The 24,970-nt window shown below is 38.8% G+C and overlaps 1 long non-coding RNA gene across 1 annotated transcript in view; it reads right to left on the bottom strand.

Moving 5' to 3' along the window:
- The window catches only part of LOC145536287 (uncharacterized), a 227,303-nt gene that overhangs the window by 50,438 nt on the left and 151,895 nt on the right, over positions 1-24,970 (bottom strand). Inside the window, exon 2 of the long non-coding RNA XR_014075738.1 lies at positions 1,574-1,743. This is a non-coding gene — a long non-coding RNA (uncharacterized LOC145536287). The remainder of the gene's footprint in view (positions 1-1,573; positions 1,744-24,970) is intronic.

Here is a 24,970-nt window from a genome sequence, read left to right as displayed (position 1 = left end):
TTTTTGACAAAGGAGGCACGAAGATGCAATGGGGCAAAGACAGCCTCTTCAATAAATGGTGCTGGGAAACTGGACAGCTACACGTAAAAGAATGAAATTAGAACACTTCCTAACACCATACACAAAGAGAAACTCAACAAGGATTAAAGACTTAAATGTAAGACCAGAAACCATAAAACTCTTAGAGGAAAACATAGGCAGGACATTGGATGACATAAATCAAAGCAAGATCCTCTATGACCCACCTCCTAGAGTAATGGAAATAAAAACAAAAGTAAACAAGTGAGACCTGATTAAATTTAAAAGCTTTTGAACAGCAAAGGAAACTATAAGGAAGATGAAAAGACAACCCTCAGAATGGGATAAAATAATAGCAAATGAAACAATGGACAAAGGATTAATTTCCAAAATATACAAGCAGCTCATACAACTCAATATCAGAAAAACAAACAACCCAATCAAAAAGTGGGAAAAAGACCTAAACAGACATTTCTCCAAAGAAGACATACAGATGGCTAACAAACACATGAAATGATGCTCAACATCACTCATTATTAAAGAAATGCAAATCAAAACTACAATGAGATATCACCTCACACCAGTCAGAATGTCATCAAAAAGTCTACAAACAATAAATGCTGGAGAGGGTGTGGAGAAAAGGGAATGCTCTTGCACTATTGGTGGGAATGTAAATTGATACAGCCACTATGGAAGACAGTATGAAGATTCCTTAAAAGCTAGGAGTAAAACCACCATATGACCCAGCAATCCCACTCCTAGACATATACCCTGAGGAAACCAAAATTGAAACAGACACATGTATCCCATTGTTCACTGCAGCACTATTTACAATAGCTAGAACATGGAAGCAACCTAGATGTCCATTGACAGATGAATGGATAAAGAAGTTGTGGTATGTATACACAAAGGAATATTCAGTTCAGTTCAGTTGCTCAGTCATGTCCGACTCTTTGCGACCCCATGAATTGCAGCACGCCAGGCCTCCTTGTCCATCACCAACTCCCAGAGTCTACCCAAACCCATGAAAGGAATATTACTCAGCCATAAAAAGGAACACATCTGAGTGTGTTCTAATGAGGTGGATGAACCTAGAACCTATTATACAGAGTGAAGTGAGTCAGAAAGAGAAAGATAAAAACCGTATTCTAATATATATGGAATCTAGAAAAATAGTACTGAAGAATTTACTTACAGGGCAACAGTGGAGAAAAAGACATAGGAGAACAGACTTATGGACATGGGGAGAGGGGAGGAGAGGGTGAGATGTATGGAAAGAGTTACGTGGAAACTTACATTACCTTATGTAAAATAGATAGCCAACGAGAATTTGTTGTATGGCTCAGGAAATTCAGAAAGGAGTTCTGTATCAACCTAGAGGGATGGGGTGGGGAGGGAGATGGGAGGGGGTTTCAAAAGAGAGGGGATGTATACCTATGGCTGACTCATGTTGAGGTTTGACAGAAAACAGCAAAATTCTTTAAAGCAACTATCTTTCAATGAAAAATAAATTAATTTTAAAAAAAGCTGTAGGTTGTGTGGGCTGGTTCCTCACCTTGAATCTCCCACCATGCCTTATTCTTTCTCAGAAGTATTGTCTAGTCTCTTGGCCCTGGCAGTCTGTTTCAAGAAGGGAAATCATTGGCAGATGAGGCTTAGATTCTTGGGAGATGACTGGTTATCCTCCAGTTTCTTCTTACCAGCTATGGGTTTACTTTAGTCATCCTAGAAATGTGGGAATGACAAAAAAAAAAAAAAAGATAGTCAAGAGACAAATGAAAAAATGTTCAACATTGCTAATTATTGTTGTTTAGTCACTAAGTCGTGTCTGAATCTTTTGCGACCCCATGGACCGTAGCTCACCAGGCTCCTCTGTCCATGGGATTTCCCAGGCAAGAATACTGGAGTGGGTTGCAATTTTTTATTTCAGGGGATCTTCCTGACCCAGGGATCAAACCTCTGTCTCCTGCACTCTTGCATTGCAGGTGGATTCTTTTACCACTGGGACACCTGGGAAGCCCTTGCTAATTTATTAGAGAAGTGCAAATCAAAACTACAATGAAACAACACCTCACACGAGCCAGAATGGCTATCATCAAAAAATCCACAAACAGTGAATGCTGGAGAGGGAGTGGAGATAAGGGAATCCTCCTACACTCTCGGTGGGAATGTAAATTTGTACACTCACTATGGAGAACAGTATAGATGTTCCTTCAAAAAATAAAAATAGAACTACCATATGGCCCTTAAAACCCAATCCTAGGCATATATCCAGAAAAACATCATCTGAAAGGGTATGTGCACCCCAATGTTCACTGAAGCACTGTTTACAATAGCCAAGACATGGAAGCAAAATAAATGTTCATCAACAGATGAATGGGTAGAGAAGATGTGGTACGTAAATACAATGGAATATTCAGTTCAGTTCAGTAGCTCAGTCATGTCCAACTCTTTGCGACCCCATGGACTGCAGCACGCCAGGCCTCCCTGTCCATTACCAACTCCCAGAGTTTACTCAAACTCATGTCCATTGAGTCAGTGATGCCATCCAACCATCTCATCCTCTGTCGTCCCCTTCTCCTCCCGCCTTCAATCTTTCCTAGCATCAGGCTCTTTTCAAATGAGTCAGTTCTTTGCATCAGGTGGCCAAAGTATTGGAGTTTCAGCTTCAGCATCAGTCCTTCCAAAGAATATTCAGGACTGATTTACTTTAGGAAGGACTGGTTGGATTTTCTTGCAGTCCAACAGACTCTCAAGAGTCTTCTCCAACACCACAGTTCAAAAGCATCAATTCTTAGGCACTCAGCCTTCTTTATAGTCCAACTCTCACATCCATACATGACTACTGGAAAAACCATAGCTTTGACTAGACAGACCTTTGTTGCAAAGTAATGTCTCTGCTTTTTAATATGCTGTCTAGGTTGGTCATAACTTTCTTCCAAAGAGCAAGTGTCTTTTAATTTCATGGCTGCAGGCACCATCTGCAGTTATTTTGGAGCCCAAAAAATAAAGTCTGTCACTGTTTCCACTGTTCCCCATCTATTTGCCATGAAACTGTGGAAAATTCTGAAAGAGATGGGAATACCAGATCATCTAACCTGTCTCTTGAGAAACCTGTACGTAGGTCAGGAAGCAACAATTAGAACTGGACATGGAACAACAGACTGGTTCCAAATAGGAAAAGGAGTACGTCAAGGCTGTATATTGTCACCCTGATTATTTAACTTATACGCAGAGTACATCATGAGAAACGCTGGACTGGAAGAAACACAAGCTGGAATCAAGATTGCCGGGAGAAATATCAATAACCTCAGATATGCAGATGACACCACCCTTATGGCAAAAAGTGAAGAACTAAAGAGCCTCTTGATGAAAGTGAAAGAAGAGAGTGAAAAAGTTGACTCAAAGCTCAACGTTCAGAAAACTAAGATCATGGCATCCAGTCCCATCACTTCATGGGAAATAGATGGGGAAACAGTGGAAACAGTACCAGACTTTATTTTTGGGGGCTCCAAAATCACTGCTGATGGTGATTGCAGCCATGAAATTTTTTTTTTTTTAATTTTATAAATTTATTTATTTTAGTTGGGGGCTAATTACTTTACAATATTGTAATAGTTTTTGCCATACATTGACATGAATCAGCCATGGGTTTACATGTGTTCCCCTTCCTGGACCCCCCACCCACCTCCCTCCCCATCCCATCCCTCTGGGTCATCCCATTGCCCCGGCCCTGAGCCCTTGTCTCATGCATCGAACATGGACTGAAATTTTTTAAAAGACGCTTACTCCTTGGAAGGAAGGTTATGACCAACCTGGATAGCATATTTAAAAGCAGAGACATTACTTTTCCAACAAAGGTCTGTCTAGTCAAGGCTATGGCTTTTCCAGTGGTCATGTATGGATGTGAGAGTTGGATGGTGAAGAAAGCTGAGCGCCGAAGAATTGATGCTTTTGAACTGTGGTGTTGGAGAAGACTCTTGATAGTCCCTTGGACTGCATGGAGATCCAACCAGTCCATCCTAAAGGAGATCAGTCCTGAGTGTTCATTGGAAGGACTGATGTTGAAGCTGAAACTCCAATACTTTGGCCACCTCACGTGAAGAGTTGACTCATTGGAATGCTGGGAAGGATTGAGGGCAGGAGGAAAAGGAGACGACAGAGGATGAGATGGTTGGATGGCATCGCCAACTCGATGGACATGGGTTTGGGTAAACTCCGGGAGTTGGTGATGGACAGGGAGGCCTGGCGTGCTGCAATTCATGGGGTCACAAAGAGTCGGACACGAATGAGCGACTGAACTGAACTGAACTGATGGGACCAGATGCCATGATCTTAGTTTTCTGAATGAGTTTTTAGCCAACTTTTTCACTCTCCTCTTTCACTTTCATCAAGAGGCTCTTTACTTCTTCCTCACTTTCTGCTGTAAGGGTAGAATATTACTCAGCCATTAAAAAGACTGAATAATATCATATAACATCCCTTATATGTAGAATCTAAAAAGAAATGATACAAATGAACTTATAAAACAGAAAGGGACACACAGACTTAGAGAATGAACTTATGGTTTCTGGGGGAGGGATCAGGAGAAGGGATAGTTAGGGAGTTTGGGATGGACAAGTACACACTGTTATATTTAAAATGGGTAACCAACAATGACCTACTGTATAAGCACATGGAACTCTGCTCAGTGCTATGTGGCAGCCTGGATGGGAGCGGAGTTTGGGGGAGAATGGATACATTTATATTTATGGCTGAGTCCCTTTGCTGTTCACCTGAAACTGTCACAACATTGTTAATCAGCTATATCCCAATACAAAATAAATACAATGGTTAAAAAAAAGAATTCCTGCATTGACTTAATCTCTTAGTAACTGTGTTAAAGATTCCTCTTCTCATCCTTGCCTCACTACGTGGTTCAATAAGCCTTGCTGCAATGCCTGAAGTAACTGCCAATGAGCATGCTATTTTCAGGTCTAAACAAGTGCCTCTGTTTTGGAAGCCAGCGCTTGTCCCACTGGAGTAACCCTTCCCTGTTCAGGAAGAGGTTCAGTTATTTTGGAAATTTAGTCCAAGATGGAGCTCAATGCCAACCTCTAACAACGGTTCATTAGAACCTCTTTTCCAAGCTTCTGCTCAATGACCTGCATCTAAAAAAGAAATTCAAAGCCTTCTTGAGTGAATTTTAAAACCCATTGCCCTCACAGCCCAGTAGAATTACGTTTGAAATCATCAATGTATTCTGTGCTTAGTCACTCAGTCATGTCCGAGTCTGCAACTCCATGGACTGTAGCCCACCAGGCTCCTCTGTCCATGGGGATTCTCCAGGCAAGAATACTGGAGTGGGTTGCCATGCCCTCCTCCACGGGATCTTGCCAACCCAGGGATCAAACCCAGGTCTCCCGCATTGCAGGCAAATTCTTTACCATCTGAGCCACCAGGGAAGCCCAAGAAGACAGAAGTGGGTAGCCCACCCCTTCATCAGAGGATCTCCCCAAGCCAGGAATCAAACCAGGGTGTCCTGCATTGCAGGAGCTTTACCAGCTGCTGAGCTACCCAGAAAACCCCTGGGCATGTACCAATGTCTCTATCATCACTTATTTGGGCACAAAGTAGTATATTAATATATTCTGGTGCTTCTGGTTCATGAGGGACCATAAGACAGTCTGTCTCTGGTCCACTTGCCTAAATATAGCACACACTTACTTCTCTTCTACCACTCCCATTGCTTGATAGGGTGGAGTAGGAAAATGGAATCTCAGACCTTAATATTCCATGAGTATTATTCAAGAAAAAAGTAAAATATGATCCTGCCATATGTGATTGAATAACAAAATATTGCTATTGTTCATCTCTAAGGTTGGTTATACTATACTCATTGCTAGCACGTGGTTTTAGGTATTTTATGGTGTTAGTAAAGGCTTACCTCTAACTGGTCCCCATTTTTCCTGTTTTTTCCTTGTAGCCAAAGGTTTGCATATCAGTCATTCAGGGTTAGGATCAATGCAGGTTGTCTTTGAACAGAGCAATATTCAATTGCCTACATGGGAATCAAGCCAGATACCCTGGCATTGCTAATAAGTGGTCACAAATAAGCCAGCAGATTTACACAGAATATGATTTAACCATCTGCCTATTTTCAAAAATAATATATTTGAATCAGTTTACTATGCATGGCACCTACACAAAAAGGCTTTAAGGTTGAGGAAAGAGGATAATTATGTGAGAAACCTACATGCTGAGGTTAATTACTGAAATTCATCAATATATTTAACTGTGAGCTTCCTGATAGTGAAGGCAAAATTCAAAATATAATTAATTATGTTGTGGTTATTGTTTGATTAAAAATACCAATTCATCTGGATATACATTTTTTTTTTGCTTTTGCCTGAAACTAAATGATTAAAGGGGGTTTTCATGAAGCTCTTTTTATAAGAACTATTGGATCTAAGAGGCAACATACTTGCAGCAAAATTTTCCACTGGCTATTTTAAAAATATATCCTCAATAAAACCTAGGTATAATATTAAATTATAATTTTGAAAAGGTGTTTCTACAAAGAATTATATTAACAATGTTCAGATAAGTGGTGATCTCACTTGATTCAGAGTTTTGAGTTCACACTAACCTGCCATTTCTCTACATTTTCTTTTTTTCTCCAATATCAAAAAGCCTCAGCCTTATGCTTAAATCACTTGTGTTAATATGGGAAGCAACTATTACTGGTCTATCTTCCTCGGAATTTATAAAACTTGCATGTATATGATCTCATGTGTCTTCGCAACACAACCTAGAGACAGAGTTACTATCACGCTTTGCAGATGTATCACCAGCAGTGCAAAATGAAGTCACTCATCCAGAAACCACAGGCTTGACTGCTATAGAGCTAGGATTAGAACACCTCACTTCTGGCCTGATGCATTTTCCATTATTTTTCTGCATAGAATGTATAATAGACAAATGTCCACATAACTTGGGAATGAAACAGTCTCAACAAGATCACAGGTACAATATATCTACCAAATATTACATACAATAAATGTTCTCTATTACCTAAGGTTAAATACCTACTAGGCATAATCAGGTGGTTCATTTCCTTAATTTTAATCCCACAAATTATACAATCTTTCCAAATCCCAATATTCAAAATGTGCTTATAAACCAAGCTGCTAAGATTTTTCAAAATGAACAAATACTCTGACAGAAAAGTGCTCAGAAAAGGTAGAAAGAACCCAGGCATCCTAACTCAATAGGTTACTGCAGCCTCCCTGGCTCTCCTCTGCCTTTTGTTAGTACGTCCTTAGTCACTCAGTCATGTCTGACTTTTTGCGACCCCATAGACTGTAGCCTGTCCTCCTCTGTTCATGGGATTCTCCAGGCAAGAATACCTCAATGAGTTGCCATGCCCTTCTCCAAGATATCTTCCCAACCTAGGAATCAAACCCAGGTAGCCTACAATGCAAGCTGATTTTTTTTTTTTTTTTTTACTGGTGAGCCATCAGGGAAGCCCCTGCATTTTGTTAAGCATTATTTAAAAAGTACACCTGAGGTACTTCCCTGGTGGTCCAGTGGCTACGTACTCCTCACTCCCAATAAAGGGGGCCTGGGTTCTATCCCTGATCAGGGAACGACATCCCACACGCCACAACTAAGAGCTTGCATGCTATAACTAAAGATTCTGTGAGCCACAGCTAAGACCCAAATAAATAAATTAAGCAGCCAAATAAATATTTTTTTTAAAAAAAGTAAAATCACACTGGAAAAGTATCCATTTAATAAATGAAATTCTACACCACTAGTCCACCACCAACAAAGATTCATTCTCCCATTAAAGACCAAATGTTTATTCTGTAAACCCAGAAAGCCAAAAAGAAAGGAGTGAAAACAAACTGAATACACTGGATATGGGAAGGATGCACTCTCTCTTATCAGAGTCCAACAGACTCTGGAGCTTGAAGATGGGTGGCTCACGAGGAAGCTGTGGCTGCTGCCTTTTCTTGCTGCCAGTCTCAAACAAAGCAGCAGTTTCTTCCCTCTGTGTTTGCCTGGAGGCTCACTTGCCTTTTCAGACTACTGACAAGCATTTTTTTTACCTCTTGTAGGTCAAAAACCCTAAAAATGCAGACAAGAAATATCCTCCCTGCCTAACCGAGGTTCTCTTTTGTATCATGCTTTCACCTAGATTTTCTGGTTTACTCCTCAGAGCACATCTGAACAGTAAATATTATTGTTTCCATGTGGCAGATGAGGAATTGAGGTTCAGAACTGTTAATTCATGTCAAACTAGTACATGCCTTAGCAGAACTCCAGTCTGACTCCGCCTACATTTCCTCAGGACCATAGTGATCACTGTGTCTTAAAATGGTCCTCAGCTCTCTAGAACTAATCACATTGAGCAGAGTAAAAGAGATTGAACAGAGTCAAACAGATATTTGGAGAACCCATATATCAGTTGAGATTTGGCCTTCAACTTGCACTGAACAGAGATCAAGGACAGAGGAATGACACAGAAGCAAAGCAACGGTTGGAGTAAATCTTCAAGAGGAAATAAATAATATCCTCTGATAAGCCACAATGTAAAAGACTATTAAAAATATATATATGCACTTTATATATACATTTATATATTTTTATGCATATATAACTGAATCACTTTGCTTTACAGCAGAAATTAACACAAAACTGTAAATCAACTATGGTTCAATTCAAAAACAAAAACAAAAACAGGATTAAGAGGAAGAGACAGAAGAGACATTTATTTTGAAAGGTAGACTCAGTTTTGTTTTGTTTTTTTTAAGAGCCTAAACCCTACACAGCTGGAGCATGCATGCTAAGTCGCTTCAGTCACATCCAACTCTTTGCAACCCTATGGACTGTAACCCACCAGGCTCCTCTGTTCATGGAATTCTCCAGACAAGACTACTGGAATGGGTTGCCATGCCCTCCTCTAGGGTATCGTCCTGACCCAGGGATCAAACTTGTGTCTCCTGAACTGGCAGGTGGGTTCTTTACCACTAGCGCCACCTGGGAAATCCACACAGCTGGAGAGGGGACTGTTTTAAGGAAAATAATATAAAATTAAAAGTATAAACACAATATTTTGTTATAATCTGTAAGAGTAAAAAATCTGAAAAAAAGATATGTATGTGTATCTGAATCATTTTGCTGTATATCTGAATCATTTTGCTGTACACCTGAAACTAATACAACATTGTAAACCATCTGCTGCTGCTGCTAAGTCGCTTCAGTCGTGTCTGACTCTGTGCGACCCCGTAGACGGCAGCCCACCAGGCTCCGCCGTCCCTGGGATTCTCCAGGCAAGAATACTGGAGTGGGTTGCCATTTCCTTCTCCAGTGCATGAAAGGGAAAAGTGAAAGTGAAGTCGCTCAGTCGTGTCAGACTCTTAGCGATCCCATGGACTGCAGCCTACCAGACTCCTCCGTCCATGGGATTTTCCAGGCAAGAGTACTGGAGTGGGGTGCCATTGCCTTCTCCATGTAAACCAACTACTTCAATTTAAAAAAAAAGTACAGGATCTTGGAAGGGCTAATGCAAGTAAAGAAGCCTATAGCTTAAGCTTCAAAGTAAATCTGTCTCTGCTTACAGTATTTAACAAAGATAAACTCTGGAGCAAAAACAGTCAGGAAACTGTGCATAGAGGTAAAGAAATATGGGCTTAAGTTTCTGGAGTAAAAGAGATAGCTCTGCTTTGAACTTTCTACTTCAGCTCAAAAAAAGAAGAAAGACTTAGCAAGAAATTAACCTCTGCTAAGTAAAAAGGAGAAGGAAATGGCAACCCACTCCAGTACTCTTGCCGGGAAACTCCCATGGACGGAGGAGCCTGGTAGGCTGCAGTCCATGGGGTCGCTAAGGGTCGGACACGACTGAGCGACTTCACTTTCACTTTTCACTTTCATGCATTGGAGAAGGAAATGGCAACCCACTCCAGTGTTCTTGCCTGGAGAATCCCGGGGACAGGAGAGCCTGGTGGGCTACCGTCTATGGGGTCACACAGAGTCGGACACGACTGAAGCGACTTAGCAGCAGCAGCAAGTAAAAAGGATGAGCAGAAATGGTCAAATGTTCTCTTTTTTCTCCTATTTCTAGCCACCATTCCTCAGTAACAGAAATATCTTCACTTGAGATCACTGCCCACCCTACTTACCACACAATATACAAGATGTTTCTGAAAATAATGGACTTAGAACTTAATACAAGATGGAAAGAAGAGAAATAGAATGTGTATGACAATAAAAAATGGAGCAGAATGAGCAGATAAAAAGGACTTGGGTACATTTGGGAGAAAAGCAGTATTTCTACAAAGACAATGTTATGTTTACATGCAGTGGTATCAACCATTCTACAGATTAAGCAATTTAAAAGTCATCTCCTTATATAAGGGTTACTATCACAGTAATGGAGCCATTGATCTAGGTCTATCAAAATGGCTGAAAATACCATTTCTGTTGGTTTTCATTCCAGTGCTTTGGTTATGTAGATAAAGCTAGTGTGTGAATGAAAAGCCACAGGAGCCTTGGGAAAATAAAAATAGATTTGAGAGTATTATGATATAACAGTATATCCAAGGTGTGACTATGGCCTTTTCAGACCAATTTGTTCACAAACATAACAGAAATGGGACAATCAAATGAACATTGTTCTTCAAAGTGGTCACCCACTGATTTTAATAATGTTGCTACTACACAAACATTTCTGGAATTACCCAGTGGGATTAGATAAAGATGACCCTATATGAGAGACAGCAAAAGAGACACAGATGTAAAGAACAGACTTTTGGACTCTGTGGGAGAAGGCAAGGGTGGGATGATTTGAGAGAATAGCATTGAAACATGTATATTACCTTATGTGAAATAGATCGCCAGGTTCGATGCATGAGACAGGGTGCTCAGGGCCAGTGCACTGGGATGACCCTGAGGGATGGGATGGGGAGGGAGGTGGGAGGGGGGTTCAGAATGGGGGACACATGTACACCCATGGCTGATTCATGTCAATGTATGGCAAAACCACTACAATACTGTAAAGTAATTAGCTTCCAATTAAAATAAATAAATTAATTATTTTAAAAATTCAAAAAAGAATAAGTAAAAAAAAAAAGAAGAAGAATCTGAGAGACACTGTCATGAGCATCCTCGCTGATGGCAAATCTTGGTCCTCTGAGGGGAAGATTTGGTTTTTTGAAACAGCAAAACTTCATTCAGAGTCAGATCTCATGAACAGGGTGAGTGATCAAACTGCTAACAGTATTTGGGTCAAAAACTGAAGTGTGACTCGAACATAATGGAACCGATCATCTGATGTAGCTCAGAATGTGATTTTGAACACAATTCCAAAGGAGGAGTTTACAGATAACATCATACTTGCCAGATTCCTATTCTCTCTGTTAGTAACTATCCATCTGAGACTGTTAGTTGTGTTGACAGAAAGACAACACTTGGCATGACCTAGCTGATTAAGGCCTGTTTGATTTACACAAACAGAAAAAAGTGTCTTCCATATTGAGAGACCTCACCCTAACACAACTTCATAAATACGTCTTGCAGATCAGAAAATAGAACAAGAATAGCTCAGGGAAGGGAGGACTGAAGGGAGAAGAGGGAGAAAGAAGAGACAGAAAGATGATTTGTTCATTATAGCAGTTTTTTAGAACTTCTACTGGGCCTTCTTCTAGGAATCATGCTAATTTTGCACTGAAAGTGTTAGTCATCAGTTGTGTCTGATGCATTGTGACTCCATGGACTATAGCCCGCCAGGCTCCTCTGTCCATGGGACTTTCTGGGAAAGAATACTGCAGTGAGTTGCCATTTCCTTCTCCAGGAGATCTTCCCAACCCAGGGATTGAACCCAGGTCTTCCGCACTGCAGGCAGATTCTTTACCATCTGAGCCACCAAGGAAGCCCAATTTTGCACTAGGTACTTTAAATACCTTTTAACATTTAATATGATCCTTATTCCACAGAATATATAATTTAACATACTGTTGAAGAATTACAATAAATCTAAGGGATACAGATCATTATTTGCATGTATACTAGAGCTGAAGCACAGAGTGACTGGATAACGTGTTCAAGGTCTCACAGCAAATAAATGGCAGAACCAGGAAAGAAATTCCTGTGTGGCTAACTACTAACCAATGTTCCCTGCAAGATACTGTGATGTACATGTCCTCTTACTGTGAGCATTTGTAGTGTCAGCTACTTATCCACAAATATTTATTTGTCACCTACTATATCCTGGCACACTTGTAGATGCTAGAGATACAGCAAGAAACAGGACAAAGCCCTACCCCTCGTGAAGGTTACATTCTAGTAGGAGAAGAGAAGCAATAATGAGATAAATAGCCAAAGGAAATAATGTCATAAGTAGTATGTTGAAACATAAAGGAAGGGTGGAGACAGAGAGAGAAACAGCTGGGTTCAGGGTATAGGAAGGTGATCAGAAAGCATCATATTCTGGATTTTTTATTGTATATAGTTGACTTACAATGTCATGTTAGTTTCAGGTGTACAGCACAGTGATTCAGTTTTATACCTATACATATCTATATATATTCTTTTTTCAGATTCTTTTACCCTATATATCATTCCAAAATATTGAGTATACTCACTGTGCTATACAGTAGGTCCTTGTTGGTTACTTGTTTTATATATAGTAGTATGTATCTATTAACCCCAAATGCCTAATTTATCTCTCCCCCACCCTTTCCTTTTTGGTAACCATTAGTTTGTTTTCTGTCTGTGGGTCTATTTCTGCTTTGTAAGTTCATTTCTATATTTTTTCTCAGATTTCACATATAAGCAATATCATATGATATTTGTCTTTCTCTTTCTGACTTCACTTTAGTGTGATAGTCTACAGGTCAATGCATGTTGCTGCAAATAGCATTATTTCATTCTTTTTTATTGCTAAGCAATTTTCTATTGGATATATTTTGAAAGTAGAACAAAAAGACTTTGCTGGTGGATTGGATTTGAGATGAAAGGATGTAAGGAATTAGATGAGGCCTAGATTTTTTTTTCTTTAGTTTTTGTCAAAATTGTGTAATTCTGCATGTATCACATAATAAGCTTGCTATAACATACTCTATTAAAAAAAAAACTGGTCAAATATGTGGGAAATTCCTGATTCTGTAGTATATCCTCTCCTCTTGAATGTTAAGAATGCAATTAGCATATTATAGGTTCCTGGAATACCGATGTAAAAATAAACAAATATATGGGTGAATGAGGGAATAAACAAATAGAATTTTCTCAATTATTTTGGCAACAGAATCTAATTTTTCTGGCATAGTTAGGTTCTGGAGGCACTTATTAGTATCTCTTGGAATTATTGTCTTTAAAAAAGTATGTAGGAATATATAACAATGTAAAATATTATTCATGAACTTGAATTGAATTATTTCAAGATACCACTCTGGGTGCAGCAGTCCCACTCAAGTGGCTAAACACACAGTCTAAGGTTTCCACAGAAATAGTGGTATTTGTTAATACTGTTCAGTTCAGTTCAGTTCAGTTCAGTTCAATCATTCAGTCGTGTCTGATTCTTCCCAATATCATGGACTGCAGCACGCCAAGCCTCCCTGTCCATCACCAACTCCCAGAGCTTACTCAGACTCATGTCCATTGAGTCAGTGATGCCATCTAATCATCTCATTCTCTGTCATCCCCTTCTCCTCAGGACTTCAATCTTACCCAGCATCAGGGTCTTTTAAAATGAGTCAGTTCTTCACATCAGGTGGCCAAAGTATTGGAGTTTCAGCTTCAGCACCAGTCCTTCCAATGAACATTCAGGACTGATTTTCTTTAGGATAGATTGTTTGGATCTCCTTGCAGTCCAAGGGACTATCAAGACTCTTCTCTAACACCACAGTTAAAAAGCATCAATTCTTTGGCACTCAGATTCCTTTGTAGTCCAACTCTCAAATCCATACATGACTACTGGAAAAACCATAGCTTTGACTAGATGGACCTTTGATGGCAAAGTAATGTCTCTGCTAATACCTTACTGTAGATGTGATTTGTGGGAGAAAGTCCTCAACTGGTAACAAACTGTGAGTTGCTAAAGAACTATCACACCTTCTCCATAGGCAAAGGTCAGGAGTTACAAGGAGTTAACAAGCAAACACCTTGTAACACCTGGAATGGGTGAATTTAACTCAGATGACAATTATATCTACTACTGTGGGCAAGGATCCCTTAGAATAAATGGAGTAGCCATCACAGCCAACGAAAGAGTCCAAAATGTAGTACTTGGATGCAATCTCATAAACAACAGAAAGATCTCTGTTCATTTCCAAGGCAAACCATTCAATATCACAGTAATCCAAGTCTATGCCCCAACCAGTAATCCTGAAGAAGCAGAAGTCGAACGGTTCTATGAAGACCTACAAGACCTTCTAGAACGAACACCCAAAAAAGATGTCCTTTTCATTATAGGGGATTGGAATACAAAAGTAGGAAGGCAAGAAATACCTGGAGTAACAGGCAAATTTGGCCTTGGAGTAAGAATGAAGCAGGGCAAAGGCTAATAGTTTTGCCAAGAAAAAGCACTGGTCATAGAAAACACCCTCTTCCAAAAATACAAGAGAAATCTCTACACATGGATGTAACCATGTGGTCAATACTGAAATTAGATTCATTATATTCTTTGAAGCCAAAAATGGAGAAGCTCTATAGAGTCAGGAAAAATGAGACTGGGAGCTGACTGTGGCTTAGATCATGAACTCTTTATTGCCAAATTCAGACTTAAATTGAAGAAAGTAGGGAAAACCACTAGAACATTCAGGTATGACCTAAATCAAATCCCTTACAACTATACAGTGGAAGTGACAAATAGATTCAATGGGTTAGATCTGATAGATTGCCAGAAGAAGTATGGATGGAAGTTCGTGACATTGTACAGGAGGCAGGGATCAAGACCATCCCCAGAAAAAAAAATGCAAAAAGGCAAAATGGTTCTCTGAGGAGGCCTTACAAACAGCTATAAAAAGAAGAGAAGTGAAAGGCAAAGGAGAAAAGGAAAGACATACCCATTTGAATGCAGAGTCCCAAATAATAGCAAGGAGAGATAAGAAAGCCTTCCTCAGTGATGAAAGCAAATAAATAGAGGAAAACAATAGAATGGGAAAGACTAGAGATCTCTTCAAGAAAATTAGAGATACCAAGGGAACATTTCATGCAAAGATGGGCTCAATAAAGGACAGAAATTGTAGGGACCTAACAGAAGCAGAAGATATTAAGAAGAGGTGGCAAGAACACACAGAAGAACTATACAAAAAAAAGATTTTCATTACCCAGATAATCACTATGGTATGATCCCTCACCTAGAGCCAGACATCCTGGAATGTGAAGTCAAGTGGGCATTAGGAAGCATCACTACGAACAAAGCTAGTGGAGGTGATGGAATTCCAGTTGAGTTTTTTCAAATCCTAAAAAATGATGCTGTGAAAGTGCTGCACTCAATATATCATCAAATTTGGAAAACTCAGCAGTGGCCACAGGACTGGAAAAGGTCAGTTTTCATTCCAATCCCAAAGAAAGGCAATACCAAAGAATCTTCAGACTACCGCACGATTGCACTCATCTCACGCTAGCAAAGTAATCTTCAAAATTCTCCAAGCCAGGCTTCAACAGTACATGAACCTTGAACTTCCAGATGTTCAGTCTGGATTTAGAAAAGGTAGAGGAACCAGAGATCACATTGCCAAATCTTTTGGATCATTTAAAAGTAAGATAATACCAGAGAAAACATCTATTTCTGCTTTATTGATTACGCCAAAGCCTTTAACTGTGTAGATCATAACAAACTGTGGAAAATTTTTCAAGAGATGGGAATACCAGACCACCTTATTTGCCTCCTGAGATATCTGTATGCAGGTCAGGAAGCAACAGTTAGAACCGGACATGGAACAGTGGACAGGTTCCAAATTGGGAAAGGAGTACATCAAGGCTGTATACTGTCACCCAGGTTACTTACCTTGTACGCAGAATACATCATGAGAAATGCCGGGCTGGATGAAGCACAATCTGGAATCAAGATTGCCAGAAGAAATATTGATAACTTCAGATATACAGATGACACCACCCTTATGGCAGAAAGCAAAGAAGAACTAAAGAGCCTCTTGATGTAAGTGAAAGAGGAGAGTGAAAAAGTTGGCTTAAAACTCAACATTCAGAAAACTAAGATCATGGCATCTAATCCCATCACTTCATGGCAAATAGATTGGGAAACAATGGAAACAGCGACAGACTTTATTTTTGGGGCTCCAAAATCGCTTCAGATAGTGAATGCAGCCATGAAATTAAAGGACGCTTGCTCCTTGGAAGAAAAGTTATGACCAATCTAAACAGCATATTTAAAAGCAGAGACATTACTTTGCCAACAAAGGTCCATCTAGTCAAGGCTATGGTTTTTCCAGTAGTCATGTAAGGATGTGAGTGTTGCACTGTAAAGAAATCTGAGTGCCAAAGAATTGACACTTTTGAACTGTGGTGTTGGAGAAGACTCTTGATAGTCCCTTGGACTGCAAGGAGATCCAAACAATCTATCCTAAAGAAAATCAGTCCTGAATGTTCATTGGAAGGACTGATGCTGAAGCCAAAACTCCAATACTTTGGCCACCTGATGTGAAGAACTGACTCATTTGAAAAGAGCGTGATGCTGGGAAAGGTTGAAGGCAGGAGGAGTAGGGGATGACAGAGGATGAGATGATTATATGGCATCATTGACTCAATGGACATGAGTTTGAGTAAACTCGGGGAGTTGGTGATGGACAGGGAGGCCTGGTATTCTGCAGTCCATGATGTGGGAAAGAGTCAGACATGCCTGAACAACTGAACTATACTGAACTGAACTGAAAAGCAAACAGAGTATGAGGAACATACCAAGTATACTTTTTTTAAACTACTTTGTTTTTTGGATCAGAAATTTCCACCACAAATATTTAAAACGGATTCCTTACACAGCTGTCACCCTGAAGGAATTTCCACGTGTCTGTCTTTCTTCTGGTTCCTAGGGATCATTTTAGTATCATGGAAACTCAGAGATGAAGAAGACTTTTAAATTTCTATCCAGCGTAAGAGTCCCTTTTTCAATGTTCAAAAAAACCTGTCATCTAAACCCTTCTTGAACATCCCAGTAACAAGGAGCTGTCCACTCTATGAAGCAATCCATTACATTTGGGGGCTGTTCTGATTGTCAGCAGCATTTTCTTCATACTAAATGTAGATTGACCTTCCTTCCTTAACTCTTACAATGGGCCTTAGCACAGTTCTCTGGAACTAAATAAAACGACATTGCACCTTAATCAGTTTATTTGGAAACTGCTATCATCTCCCATTGGTTCTTATTATGAAAGTTTGAGGAGCTAATTCAAACTCTCCATTATCTCTCCAAGATCCTACCCAGATTCTAGGACATAACACGACCTCTGAAAGGTGACAAGCATCTATTTGCTTGAAAAAAGTTCCTACAACCAAGTAGTTCATGACGGGAATGTTCCCTTTTCAGAAATATTCCAAGTAATAAATGAAAAAGGAATGATATGCAAACTATTATTTATAGAATAGATAAACACAAAAGTCCTACTCTGTAGCACAGGGAACTATGGTCAATATCCTGGAATAAACCATAATGGAAAAGAATATGAAAAAGAATATATATGAAATATATATATATATGAAAAAGAATATATATGTATAACTGATATATATATTTATATATATATATAAATATATATTTGCTGTACACCAGAAACAAACACACTGTAAATCAACCACACTTAAATAAAATGTTTTAAAAAAATACATATGTATATACAAAGGGGCTTCCCAGGTGGCCCAGTGGTAAAGAATCTACCTGCCAATGAAGGAGATGCAGGACACGCGTTCGATCCCTGGGTCAGGAAGATCCCCAGGAGTAGGAAATGCAATGTACTCCAGTATTCTTACCTGGAGAATTCCATGGACAGAGGAGCCTGGCAGGCTACAGCCCATAGGGTTGCAAACAGACACGACCATATATATATAGTATGCTATATATATATACACACATACACACAAAGAATAAGGAATCATAGAACTAGAAGACAACCATTTCTGAAACCCCTAGGGGAAAAAAAAAACAAAACTGGTTAATGTTTATCCATGCCTGCTAATATTTAAAAAAAGAGAGATAACCAGAAATGAAGCATCTCCTGATCGAAGAAATTAACACTGCCTATGAAGCATTCTGTCAAAAACATTAAATCTAATCTAACCAGTCTTCAAGATCCAACTACTAGTTCGTAGAAAATTGAGAGGTCAAAGGAAAAAAACTTCACCACAAGAATTCAATCCACAAAATTCAAAGTCTAGGAAAACCTACACTGCAAATGATCAATAAGTAACATGGATCAAAAAGAGAAAGACAAATAGATTTACAATATCTATCAACCAATTACAATGTATGGATTTTTTGTAATATGTGTATATTTGGCTGTGTCGGGTCTTAGTTAAAGCACATGGGACCTATGATTTTCATTGTGGCATGTGGGATCTTTAGTTGTGGCATGCAAACTCTTAGTTGCAGCATGTGTGATCTAGTTTCCTGAACAGGGATTAAACCCAGGCCCCCCGCACTGGGAGCACAGAGTCTTAGCCACTGGACCACCAGGGAAGTCCCACAACATATGGATTTATTGAGAATTTGATTCAAAGAAACTATAAAACAATATTTGTGATACAAGAGGGAAATTTGTACACTAACTGGATATCTGATGATATTAAGAAATTATTGTTCATTTTTTACATGTGTTAATGATATTGTAGTTATGGGTTTTTAAAGCTATCTTTTAAAGATACACAGCAAAACATTTATAGATGAAATGACATGATATCTGAAATTCTAGGATTTCCTTCCAAATAATCCAGTTGGGAGAACAATAGATAAAACAAGGTTATCCATAAATTGAAATCTATTGCAGCTGGGTGATGAGTATATCCAAGTTCATTATACTAATCTCATTCTTTTTGTATCTGTTTCAAATTCTCCATGATAAGCAGCTTAGGAGGGGGGAAAAAAAAGAAAATTTCCCTTGATTTCTCTACTACCAATCCCCATCTCATAAGCCTTATTCCTCCAGCAGAATGATTTTAAATTATTTAAACCTTTTCTCCTACAACATAGATTCCAGACTCTTTGCCATTATAGTTACCCTATTCTGGGAAAATCAAACTCTTCCTTGAACACAGTCTCCCAAATGTGGTCTGAACACTACTGAGAGACTATTACCTCCCTAATCAAAATAATGTCATTATACTGAAAATCTAAACTGTGAGCTGGCTTGTCATTAATATCATATATTCAACTCATACTGATGTTACAGTCAACTAAAACCACCAAGTTTTATTGACATGAGATGTAGTTTATTCAGTGTATTCTGCGCCTCCATTTGTACAATTGGTTTTCATCTTAACTGCTAAATTCCATCTTTCATTTTAGCTCATCTGTCTGGCCTGTAGAAGTAATCCTGGTTGTATGGGTACCAAAAATACAGAAGTTACTATTTATTATTTTCTAGGTGATCATTTGGTCTTCATGAGTTAGTAAAAAGTATTCACTCCAGGTCACACAGCTAGTAACTGTAGCAGAATGCATCCAAGACTTCAATCTTCCCAACTTTCAAACCCTTATTTTTATACTTTCTGCTCTCTGTCATACTAGTTATTCTCCCTAATGTCATCTGCATGGGCTTCCCTGGTGGCTCAAATGGTAAAGAATCTTCCTGCAATGCAAGAGACCCAGGTTTCATCCCTGGGTTGGGATGATCCCCAGGAGAAGGGAATGGCTACCCACTCCAGTATTCTTGCCTGGAAAATGCCACAGACAGAGGAGCCTGGCAGGCTTCCATCCATGGGGTCACAAAGAGTTGGACACAGCTGAGTGACTAACACTTTCACTTTTCACTTTCAATGTTATCTGCATACTTTACAAGAATGTATTCTTAGAAATCTTTGATTATTGATAAAAACTGTTTATCAGGACATGACCAAGAACAGAGAATGGGGTATCATTAGAGGAAACCACTTGGTACTGATTTAATAATCAATGTACTCAGTTTATGATTAGTCAAACGATTATAAAATTTATTTAACTTTATTCTCACCCAGCTCACATATCCCTATCTATTCTAAATGAATAACATGTTACAGATTCTCAAAAGTTTGCAAAACAAAACAGCCTCCTATCAAACCAGTAATGCAACAAAAAAATCAAGTGAGGTTATTTTAGCATGACTTATTCCTAGAAGAAACCATGTGGTTCCTGGTGATTACCATTTTCTTCTCGTAGTGTGCATACAACATTTATTTCACAATCTAGTCTAGAATCTTGCCAGGAAAACATGCCCATATTATAGTTCTGTATCGTCAGGAATCCATCTTTTTCTCCCTCTTAAATCACCACAGATATCCATCTCCTGCCCCTTAAAAAGTCTCAAAGATGACTGAAATGATTCTAAAATCACATTTTCAGATTATTGCAACACCGTAAAATGGAATTTTTCTGGCTCTGGAAATTTGCCCCCAATGAGACTTTGCAGCCTGGCTGATTTAAAACTACATGTGGTCTTTATTCATAAGGCACAATTATTGTAAATGTAGTCTGTGATATGGGACTTAGAAACGGCAGAAAGGAGTCCGTGTGGACTTGAGTGAAGAGGAAGAACATCATAGGGAGGTGAGATTGAGAACAATGTTGAGAAACATGAAGAAGATGTAAAATGAGAATTTATTAGTTTCATTTTTTATTGCTATCTGCCCCAGTCCTTTTAATTCTTGCTCCAAATACAGATCTTTAAGTAGTTTAATTGTCCTCGGCTTTTTAGAATTTTTCAAATAACAGTTTTCAGCTTCATTCTTGATTATTCTATTTTTTCCCATGGGCAAACAGTACCCAGGACCCCTTCTAGAGACAGAATTCTGGAAGTCTGGCATCAGTAGAGAGGTTTACCAGGTCAGCATGCAGCGATGAAGTATATCTTCTGGGACAAAACCAGATTACGAAGTAAGGGCCATGCCAAAATGGAAAAGACGGAAGAGTAGGAAAAAAGCAAGAAATGATCCAAAATGAAGTGTGTGCAACCAGTGGCAGACATGACTTGGTAAGCATGTTTGAATGGCATAGACCAGGGAGAGTTCTTGAGAGAACAGTCAATACAAAAGGAAGAAAGCCTATTATATAAGCAAGAGAAGGCCTTACAGTCTTCTTAAAATTGCTTTGAACAGTGTTTACACTGTTCTTAAGGATGGAAATGATGTTTGTACCATTTAGTGTTTTAAAGCATTTACTTTTTTAAAAATTGAAGTATAGTTGATTTACAATGCCGCATTAGTTTCAGGTGTACAGCACACTGATTCTGTTAACATATATGCATTAACATGCTTGGTGCGTGCTAAGTTGCTTCAGTCGTGTCTGATTCTTTGTGATCCCATGGACTGTAGCCCACCAGGCTCCTCTGTCCATGGGGATTCTCCAGGCAAGAATACTGGAGAAGGTTGCCATGCCCTCCTCCAGGGGATCTTCCCAATCCAGAGACCAAACCCACATCTCTAATGTCTCCTGCATTGACAGGCAGGTTCTTTACCACTTAGTGCCACCTGGGAAGCCCATATGTTAATATATACATAGGGTCTCAAAGAGTCAGACACAACTGAAGCGACTTAGCACGCATGCACAAATTCTTTTTCAGCTTCTTTTCCCTTATACGTTATTATAAAATGTTGAGTATAGTTCATTTTGGTTATCTATATACAGTAGTGTCTATCAATTAATCTCAAACTCTTAATTTATCTCTCTCCCTCTCTTTCTCCTTTAGTAACCATAAGTTTGTTTTCTATGTCTGTGGATCTGTTTCCATTTTGTAAATAAGTTCATTTGTATCCTTTTTTTAGACTCCACAAATAAGCAGTCTCATACTGATATCTTCTTTGTCTGACTTATTTCCCTTAATATGATAGCATCTAGGTTCATCCATGTTGCTGCAAATGGAAAGCAGTTACTCTTACCAGAAGGAATGGTAATTTAGAAAATCTACTATCAAGAATAAATATTATGGATTTGCTTGAATAATGTACTCTTGTTCAAAATAGCAAAATGACACCTATAGCTCAATCAATTAGCATACATTTACTGTCACCTACAATGTGCAATTAACAGCAATGCACCTTTGATAAACAATATGACAGATATGACAAGGATGTTTAAGACACAAATCTGAGAAGCAAAAACTTTATAATCCCATCAGGCAGATGAGATATGAATATTGAAATATTTGAATAAATTATATGAGGCTGTAAATAAGGGCAAAATGATTGATATGAACATTATGCTACAAATATTCAGAGATAGGAGAAAATTCTGAGCGGCAGTAATCTGATGGGGCTCACAAACATAGGTCCCGAAGAATCTGATAAGAAGAAAAGATTAGAAAGAGCATTTCTCGAAATTCCTTACAGGCAATGTAAACACAAATGTCTCCTTCTCAAATGTACTTGACTAACCAGATTGAGTTCCACACAATCCTTTCTTCATTTTGTACTGCAAAAATTGCTGTTTCCTTTATGCCCCATAGCCAACATTGGAAGATGTTGAATGAGTAACTTCAAAGATACAGAAAGCCATCGAGAACATTTTGTAAATGAAGAAAAAAAACATGGTCACCCTGAGGCTCCATGATGGTAATCACTATTAAATACAAAATTTCCATCTGTCCTTTGGGTATCTCTTTCAATCTACAAGAAGGCAAACTTCCAAAGCTAAGGTTATAACAAAGCCCTTTTGTAATGGGCCACAAAAAAACAAAAGGGCTGTTCAACAGCTTAACATTTGCTTTTGTTTGCAACTCACAGAACAGCTGCTCTCTGGCTTGTTAATAAATTTCAGTGGGTGTCCTCTGCCTATTACAGTCCATCAGCGTTTCTGGGAAAACACTGGAGTAAATCATGTGGTCAAAGAGCCTGGAGTTATGTATGCTTTGATGTTCATTTCCTCCATTACAGTTAATGGGGACAACAGATGCCAAAAGAGTCACGCAATTAGTTTACTTCATTTCAGAGACTCTTCTGCCAGTGGAAAGCAGTAGAATTTTACCTTAGTAAAGGTGGAGGCAACTTTCAGGTTTACTCACTGTTATATTTAAGAATGAATAGGCAATAGTTTAGGAATAAGAAGTGATACATTATGATTTACCACTCTTCTTTATTGACTTTTAAATCAATAATGCAGTGGGCTGTCTTACCACAGAGAGCTATAGGATACATTTTTAAACCAAAAAGCAAGCTGATAGAGGTCATAAAACTTAAACATCTACGAAAATTCCCTAGGGATCAATGTTAACTACTCGGATTTCTTCTTAAACAACTAGAATTTCTTCGAGTTCCAATGACAAGATTAAAAAATGTGTGAATTTCCAGCTTTTGCACATGAAATATTATAATTCCTTAAAGCAATACCGAAAAAAAATGCATTTTGTGTTAAGTGAGATAACCTGGTTGAACAGAAGCCTGAAAAAAAGCTCAACTACATCAAACGATAAAATAGAATCAAATGTGTTGTCTCTAGTTATTTATTCATTTGTTCATTCATTCATTCAAAGGCACTTTACTTGAACTATGATGTTGAGTTTTCTGAGATGAAAAGACATGGTTCTTCCCCTCAAGAAATGTACAGTATGGTCAAGGAGACAGAATGCGAACGACTGTGATAAAAGCAAAAAAGAAAGAAAGGCTAAAAGAGAAGTGCAGGTAAAGGATTTTCTAAGTTCAGGGAAAAAACAAAACAGACAATAAATATGAGTACTTACCCTGGACTAGGCCTATGCTAGGTACTATTATTGTATATATTATTAAACGTTCCACACAACTCAGTGATTTAGGTATTATTTCCACATTTTATAGATGAGAGACCTGAGGCTCATACGGGATGGGTACTCTCCTCAAGATCATGCAACTAATAAGTGGCCATGTCATAATGTCAACCCAGCAATGTTTTACTCCACAGCTTGCACTCAGGGACCTAAAGGGTCAGGTGAAGAAGCATTCTCAATGGCTGCTGAAGTACACACTGAAAGAAAGCACTGCTTACACATCTGAAAGAGTATATCTGTATTATGCAAGATGGTAGAATAAGAAAGGCAACCTAATTCATACAGTCAGAGGATGATAACAATCCAAGTTGCATTGGGAAAGCAGCAAGGAGCCCAAAAGCGGGTAATTGGTATCCTATTTTAATGTTCTATTCATCCAATATTTGAGTACCTAATGAGTTAAATTTTGAACATTTGAGATTGAGATGCTTGAGAGACCCAAATGGATATGAAGAGAAGCCAGCTGGATGTGTGGGTCTGTAGGTTACCTGAAATATTTCAGCTAGAAATAGTATTTGGGGAGAGTACAGAATCATTGAAGTCAAAGGTATGAATAAGACTGCCTCCAGAGAAAACAGACAGTATAAATAAGAAGGCCAGGAAGTGATGTTTAAGGACTGCCACACTCTTCATGACTGGGCAAAGCTGTAAAAGCATCTGTTTTGAAACTGTGGTGATGCTGTAGAAAGGGGAGCAGAGAGGAATTCATGAAGGCTGTGATCAGACAGCAATGCTGAGCTTTGAGGCATGAATATTATTTTCCCAGCTTGTGAAGGTAGGATGGGCAATTCACTCTTGAGGAAAGAGCATGAGCAAAGTCACAGAAGCATAAAGTAAAATGGTATATTTGGAGAATAACAAGCAAACCTTTTATGGCAGCAGTATAAGAACCAGTGGGGGAAAAAAAGGTCATAAAGATAACCTGAGACCAATTATGGGCAAATGTAATCTATACCCAAGGGGGATTTATTGAAGCTTATAAGAAAATTAATAGCCATATTTATATTTCAGAAAAATAATTCTGATATCAT

Source organism: Giraffa tippelskirchi, chromosome X (assembly GCF_054371585.1).
Source record: "Giraffa tippelskirchi isolate mGirTip1 chromosome X, T2T-mGirTip1v1.2.pri, whole genome shotgun sequence".
Taxonomy (NCBI): Eukaryota; Metazoa; Chordata; class Mammalia; order Artiodactyla; family Giraffidae; genus Giraffa; species Giraffa tippelskirchi.
The sequence above is the reverse complement of the archived record's forward strand: the minus strand, read 5'-3'. Positions and strand labels throughout refer to the sequence as shown.